Consider the following 7,851-nt stretch of genomic DNA (forward strand, 5'->3'; position numbering starts at 1 on the left):
TTGATTCCTATTTGGCATGTCTTGAGGACTTCAACTTTTCCTTTGCAGAATTAAACTCATCTTCTCTTTACTGGTAGTGTGGGTGGTCTCAGAATTAAATTTCAAAGGCAGCAGAAACTAGAAATAGAAGAAACTTTTAGGTTTTTTAATCATCATTCAGGGAAGTACGCTAATGAGGTCATATTGCAGCTTTTTCTTTGGAAGTGACACTTTATTTCCCTTCTTTACCCTCTTTCCTAATGCCGTTTGCTTACAGAAACACGTTATCTGCATGGAGAAAGACTGGATTTACTGGGAAGGAATGATAAGTATGTGTCGCTGGTCAACTTCAGCATCCCTCAGCTATGTCAGTTCACGGTGTGCATTGACCTAAACCGGACTGCCAATGTCAGCTCTTGGGCAGCATTTTCCTATGATGCTAACAACACCTCCACTGACATAAATGACATAGACCTTGGACTCTCTGGAGAAAACAAGCAGTTGAGACTGTATCTTTTTGGCACCAGACGGGACATTGAGATTGATCAGGCCCTTTTTGTGTGGTATAGTGTGTGCTGCATGTGGGACACCAGGAGACAACTGCTGGAGGTCTACTGCAATGGTAATCTCGTGCATACTGAAACCATTGGCAGCGCTGAGTGCCTGAAACCCAATGGTAGCCTGGTGCTGGGTCACCTGCACAAAAGAAAGGATGGCTTTATTGTGCGGGTAAGCAACAGCTTCATTGGCAGCTTGTACTACTTCCAAATGTGGGACCGTGTGATGGGTCAGGAAGAGGTGCTGGACTGCGCCATGGGCAATACTGTCAGCTGGAAAGAAGAGTACTGGAACTTCAGCAGCACCCTTCCCGTTGCAGACCGTCACCTACGCTGTGGTGAGTGTCTGCAATATTTTCTCTTCTTGGGGCTTGTGTGTCGCTGGGGATCACACACAGAGAGTAGGGAACCCTCCACTCCTCAGGAGAACAGGGATTGTCTAATAGCCTCCGAGTCACTGCTGCTGTGATTGAGACCAGGAGTGGACAGAGCTGTAGCCATGCATACGACATTGCCTACTCACCCCACACAGGCTCTTCTTGAAGCAGATACAGAGCTTGTGGATGAGGGAAAGCTGGCAGGGGCAGGCTCTGCCACCGAAATCCCCTGGAGGCTGCTAGCAGATGGCAACTTTTAGATGAACCTTCTAGAGGTTCATCCTTCTGCTGGGGCACCAATGTGCTGGCCTGGCACTGAGCGAGGTAGGCTGGACACAGAAATCTTCTTCCAGTGGGTGTCAGTCTCTTCTCCCAAGTAACTAGTGATAGGACGAGAGGCAATGGCCCCAAGTTGCGCCAGGGGAGGTTTAGATTGGACGTGAGGAAAAATTTCTTTACTGAAAGAGTGGTTAAACATTGGAACAGGCTGCCCAGGGAAGTGGTGGAGTCCCCATCCCTGGAAGTATTTAAAAGACGAGTAGATGCGGCACTTAGGGACATGGTTTAGTGGACATGGTGGTGTTGGGTCGATGGTTGGACTCGATGATCTTAGAGGTCTTTTCCAACCTCAATGATTCTATGATTCTATGTTTAACAATATTTAACTAGAGCTATTAGTTAGATGATAGTAATCACTTTTCCGCAAGACTCCTGTCTGTTGTGTGCCCTAGACGGATGTTGCTTCATTGAAAAGCACTCTTAGCAGTGTTTTGGGTTATCTCATCATTCAATCCCGATGTCTGTATGTACTACACGGTATTTAAACTACACAGTATTAAAAGAGGACCAAGATTGACTAACTGATTGATTGACTCACTAATTTACGTAAAACTAATGACATGCCACAATATTTAGGTGCTCCACAATAATAGTGAATGCATCTTTACTAATCGTCTGTAAGCTGACAGCTTCACAGGGAAAGCAGAGGCACAGTAATTGGTCATTTTTGGTGGCCAGTTTGAGAATTCAAGGAGCATCCCATCAGACAGCACATCTCTGTCAAGTGCAGCACCCGCTGACTTCACCACAGTTCCCGCTGCACTTTCCCATCTCCTGCTCCAGGTTTCATGGAACCAGGGCCCAAGGCAATGAGAAGAGCATCAGGAAACCACTGACTGCTGCTGAAACCTGTGCTCAGAGGAATTTCCCCCACCTCCCTCATTGCACACCCCCTCGCTCTGCACCAAAGAACGCAGGCACTAATAACAATTACTGTAGATTACAACATTCCCATCTGTCTCTTGGCTCCCTGCCCCACTGCCTTTATCCAGGCAGTCCTCTTTCTGCATTGCCTGTTGCCGGAGCTATTTCCCCACTTGTGTCCCTGACTGGGGGGGGACACATGATCTGATGAGGAGGGAGGAGGAAGGCTCAGTTTCCCTTTCCCAGTTAACACCTTTGCCCTTGGGCCCATTCGCTCTGTGGGAAAGGTACGTGCTTGGCTTGGCAAGGAGTTCTAAGAAGCTTAGTCATGTTTGCTGATGAAAAGTTTAGCACCTAAAATCAAAGCCTCCGCTCAGTGTTCCTGGCCTTTGATTTTTCAAAAACAATAACCTGGATGAATTTGAGCAGCTTTTTAGTGAGACAAAGCACATTAGAGAGAGGCTTTCAATGGTCAAAGCATTTTTTCCCTCGAAAGCAGTCCCCAAGAACCAGGTGACTTCCTCTAGCTAGGATTCTCCAGTGCAGCCTGAATTGGACATTCAGTCTGGAAAATGTTGGCCCAAATATTCGAAGGTTATCAGCAAGGAGAAACAGCAGCGTGTCTCACAAGTGATGAACTACACCAACGGGCACCGACGCTACTCTTGCCTATGGTGCCACAAACTGCTGGATCCACATTGTGTTCCACACTGGGAGAAGGGTTACTGGAGTCTGACATTTTCCTGAGAGCAATAACTAAGATGACTGTTGTGAAGTCCTAGTTGCAGAGATGTTCATAAAATTTAATCAAGTTTGAGAATCTGTCATGCGTCAGATCTTGGCAAGACCTTTGCTTCCACTATAAATCTAGTCCTTACTTTAATTAACTGAAATTCATGAGCTAGCTATTGCACAGAGACATACTGACAATACACTAGGTAGGGATAACAGTGAGTGGTGTAAATACATAGAGATTTATGTCCTGTCTGTCAGATAGGGGAAGCTGCACTTGGCTGTAGTTCGTATGGATTGTCCATATGGGGTCATACATATTGAGTTTACGTGAGAGCATCTGGAGCATGTGTATAACAAATAGTTGTGCCAAAGTGTTGCTATGTAATGAAACGTCACGGGAAAGCGCCATTTCAATGCAAATGTCATGACTCAAATTGTTACTTATGCCCCATAACAATTACTAGCTGCAAGGTTGGCTTCTTGTGTTTATATATGTTGTTTATAGATCTGTGCATTGCTGGGTTCACCTTGACAGTAGACAGTTCATGCAATTGTGCTGGGAAGTTGGGCAACCTGCTTTGTTTTAGAAATCCTACCTTACTTTTGGAAAGCCAGTGCTCATTTGAGCAAAGTGAGTGAAACTTCTCATATGAATGTAGCAGGAAGCAGCCTGAAGAAGGTGTGTTGACTTTTTATAAGTGGTATAATTATCATAGCAATTGCACTGGCTTTGCTTGATAGCAGGAGTAAAGTTATTGTTCTGCCTTTGATTTTTTCACAGAGTTCTTGAAGATGATCCTTTACTTTTCCAGCTCAGCTGGGCCTTTGCTAAAAGTATAGAAGTAAAAGTGTGCGTTCTCATCCTCTCACTGACTCACAGTCTTCATCTTCCTCCCCCTACCTCACCCACACACTGATTTCTGATTTTCTTCTTAATTTTAAATAATCTGGTAGAGGGATGAATATACAATATCTGAAAATGACTGCTAATAATATAGAAATATATTTATTACAGTTCTCTTACTGGTTGGTCTAACTTTTGCTGCTCTTCTTTTGGAAACCATACATATTTACAGGATGCCAAATAAACCATTTATTAAATTATCAAATCAAAATCCATGACTAGGACTTTAAAAATGTCAGTGGTACAGTATTTTTCTAGCTTCAGATCTCATCTGTCATCATGCCTTAGCCCTCATTTCGTGAATGGAATTACGTGCATGTTAATTAAAGCAAATGAAGTTACAAGATGCAGGTGGCTAGTCCCACACCTGCCTGCTGGTAATGATCCTTGACTTGTGAGAATAAAAAGATTTTTTTTTTTATCAGGTGATAATGAGAAAGAGAAAGAGAAAGAGAAAGAAATAAATTCGAATCTATGAAGTTGTAATTATGCTTCATTTGTCAGGAGATGAAAACGGCATTGTGAGTTACATTCCTGATTAGAATGGGTTTGGGATTTGTTTGGCCATTTCTCTATTATTTTTTTTTTCCCTAGCAGATTTTACTGATTCATCCTGGTTGACACTGGGTGATATCATGGATCACCCCTGAGGCAATGGTTTTTGAAACATTACTCTGATAATAACAGGAGCAGAGTGGAGCCTGTAGTCACCCAGCTATATGCAGATCCCTCCTATCTGGAGAGGATCTGCAGCACTGTAATGGTCGGGAGGACAAGTTAAACCCTAGGTGTACAAACAGTTTGGTTTATGGCTTGATAAATCATAGCCTAATATCATGTCTGTATTTCTGTAAGGAAAGAAAAAAGAATTTATTTCAGTGATAGGGCATGTCTGCACAGCATTGGCCCTTCTGCGTTCTCATCACACTTTCTCTATGACAGCAGTTCTTAAAAGCTTATAGCAAGACACTCATTTTCTATCAGCTTGAAACCAGGGACTAATTATTTGTAGCATCACACTGGGGCTCACAGAACCCATCTCTGCAGCTTCACACCACAGGAAGGCATACAGGTTTCCACTAGAAGTTTAAACTGTGGGATTGAAGTCACTGGGGATGCTGGAATATCTGCCTCTCCGCAGCACGGGGGGTCAGGTGCTCCGGGTTTTGCTCTTTGTATTCTCATGGTAGTATGTGTTGTGAGGATGGGGGGGGCTTGGTGTGCATGGGTGCTGGAGGAAAAAGCACATCCCCTTAGTTTCAGGTCCTTCTGTTTTCTTTAGAGGAGTTGTTTTCCTTTGTCTCTAGGGTTCTGCTTTTAATTTAGTAGATACTTCTGGCTTCTTGTTTTCTGCATATTTGTGTGTATGTCAAACAGTGTTAGTGGCTATTGGTAGGAGGTCTGTGTATTGAATATCTAGGTCTGTCTTGCAGCTAGATGATCTAAGCCTGCGGATCTTTTCCAAATAAAGAATCAGCAAATACCCATTATATCAGGCCATGTTTCTGACCTACTGCAGGAAACAGATTTGAAATGGCAATGTGGCAGCTTGCTCCTGGAATTGCTAGCATTTTAGTGGAAGAGTAAAGCAGAGTAAATTAGTCCTCTTTTTTCCAACAGTTTAGCACTATCTCAGAAACAAAAGGCCTGAGTATAAAGAGGAGATGTCCAAATGAAAACCTAAGATTCATCAAGCATCATGGGAAAAGCAGGCTTGCTATTTTTTACAGCTTTCTGTACACCCTGGGGGCAGCAGGGACTGTGCTACAAAGAGCGCTGCTCTGCAAAAGCAGGTTGCTGGACAGTTTGATCTTTGGAACAGCCTGTGCATCTTTCCTGCTCCCCATCCCACTGCCTCCAGGTGTGGAGGAGCCTCCTGGCTCAGCTCTCCACCAGCTCTGAGTGTGCTGCCTCGGCTGATGACACTATGGGGGTTGAAACGGCTGTTTCCTAGATCATGAGATAACACCAAAACACATACTGGCACCTCCGAGGAGCATTTGGAGGCTGAAGGTCTGAGCTGAAGACTGAAGGGTCCAAGCTTAGTCTGCAAGAGCCAACCTTGGAGAGACAACTTAGAGCTGGACTTCCAATAGCTTTATTGTCCTCTTCTTCATGAAGTTGGAACTCAGAAATTGCTCTGGTTTGACTTTGTGCTGAGTGCACAGCCTGTGGCTTAATGCAAAGGGTAAAATTGCTTGTTTGTCTAGGAAGCAAAAGCTTGTGTACTGTAGCGTGCCTGTTCAGAAGGGGCTTTTGACTTCAGCTGTCCTTTTAACTTCACAAAATAATTTGAAGCTATTTAGGATAAAAATAGGAGGCTTCAAGTTGCTAACAGCCCCTGTTTCTGTTATTGTCCATGGATGTATTGCCATTGATTTGAATGGGTCAGAGATGGGCTGTTATATTTTAAGCATGGGTGATTCTCCTTACCTTGAGCTACGGTAGAGAAAACAATGTTTTATGAACCATGGCCTTATCCTACTTATTTCCGACCACACTCCTTATTCATAGACATTTGGCTTTGTATTCATATGTTAAGTTTATTTCTCTTAGTCAGAGCTAGAATGTCAAGTCTCTGACAGTCATGTGAGTGAAGAAAAAAACACAAATTATCAGCATAGCAAGGAAACGGTACCTCTAGAGCAAAATGTTGTGATCCTGCTTTTCTTTCATCACCGAGGCCTGTAATGTTATACGGTGATTCGGTTCACTGCAATTTTCTGTAGTACATGTGACAAACATCACCCATTTTGTCCCTGTCTGCCTGGTGATGTGGCAGATTGCATGTGAAATGCAAAAACCGTATCTGGTTTGACAAGGTGATTCACTTCAAGGAAAATTAGCTACGAACGAATTCTCGGAATTCTTTACTTTGAAAACAACAGGCAGGATGGCCGGCATTTATAATGGGGATCCTTATGCCAGGTTATCATTAAACCAGAGACCATGAATATCAATGTTCATCTCACATGCATTACTGCACGTTAACCCGTTAGCATTCAGTGTTTGACAAATGCCTTTTCCTGAAAGCTGGCACAGGTTACACGAGCAAGAAGGGAACAGAGAGATAACCGCTCTTCAACACAAGCAATGAAAAAAGATAATGTTGCATAAACTCTGGTCTTCCTTGTGATCTAAACTCTGCAAATCCTGTTTTCTCCCTTGTTACGCTGTAGTTACCTCTGGAGAAATAAAAAAAAAAACCCCACGTGCAGGTGTATTTTCCCCCTTTGCCTTCACCCTGCAGAGGTCTGTGGAACAACAGCAGCTCTTTGTTATGATGACCTTTGCTGAAGGACTCATACCTCTCTCTCACCTGGACTATGCTCTTCCTTACACTTTTGCCACTGTGGATTCTTAGGCCTTTTAATGTTCTTTTCAGCAGGCTCGAGTGAAGCATCGTCAGCAAGGGCTCCTACGCTGCCCCCGTTACCTCCGACCAGTAGTACCAATGGTTCCATTCCACGTAAGTGCTAAATGAGGCCCTTTTAAACACTGACATGATCATCACTGACACAGACTGACACCATACACGTGACAATTTAAGACTCAGTCACATGTTCGAGCTATTGCTGCTTAGCAAGGTGCTGTATGTCAGCAGATCCTCCTATCTCTTCCTATGTGTTCTTAGCAGGCAGTAAAAGCCAAGTTAGTGCACCCACAAGCATGAACCACAACTTGTTTGTTAAGCTGCGATAACTTGACCGTGTGTTTGGGCCCTTAGGCTCTTTAATAAAATTCCTAGCAATGCAGCAGTAATCTGGACTTAGACACTTGAAGTCTGGGATTTCCCAAAGAGCCTCGATAACCGTGGGAATGGGAAACACAACCGCGGTTCAAGTGAGGGGTGAGGAGATGGGAAGGGGTGCAGGCACCTTCTGTGCAAACTACAGGATGCATCTCACTTACGTTCTCTTCTTACAGTCAGCTTCTTTAACGTTGACACGAACTTTTCGCTTTTTTACAAAACTGAGAGAGCTCCTGATTCCTATGATGCAAGGAAGCTTCTTGAAAACTGGGTGAGTAGCTTTCTTTTCTCATTCTCATGTATTTCTAGCAAGTATCAGATGATGAGGACAGCTGGTACAGAATG

At 43.8% G+C, this 7,851-nt stretch overlaps 1 long non-coding RNA gene across 1 annotated transcript; it reads left to right on the top strand.

Annotated features, from left to right (window-relative positions):
* The first annotated feature begins 781 nt into the window (after window positions 1–781).
* LOC143164346 (uncharacterized) lies at window positions 782–7,723 on the top strand. Its single transcript, XR_012996056.1, has 3 exons — window positions 782–874; window positions 7,144–7,224; window positions 7,683–7,723. It is a non-coding gene; the product is annotated as an uncharacterized LOC143164346 (long non-coding RNA).
* The last annotated feature ends 128 nt before the right edge of the window (window positions 7,724–7,851 follow it).

This window comes from Aptenodytes patagonicus, chromosome 9, assembly GCF_965638725.1.
Source record: "Aptenodytes patagonicus chromosome 9, bAptPat1.pri.cur, whole genome shotgun sequence".
Taxonomy (NCBI): Eukaryota; Metazoa; Chordata; class Aves; order Sphenisciformes; family Spheniscidae; genus Aptenodytes; species Aptenodytes patagonicus.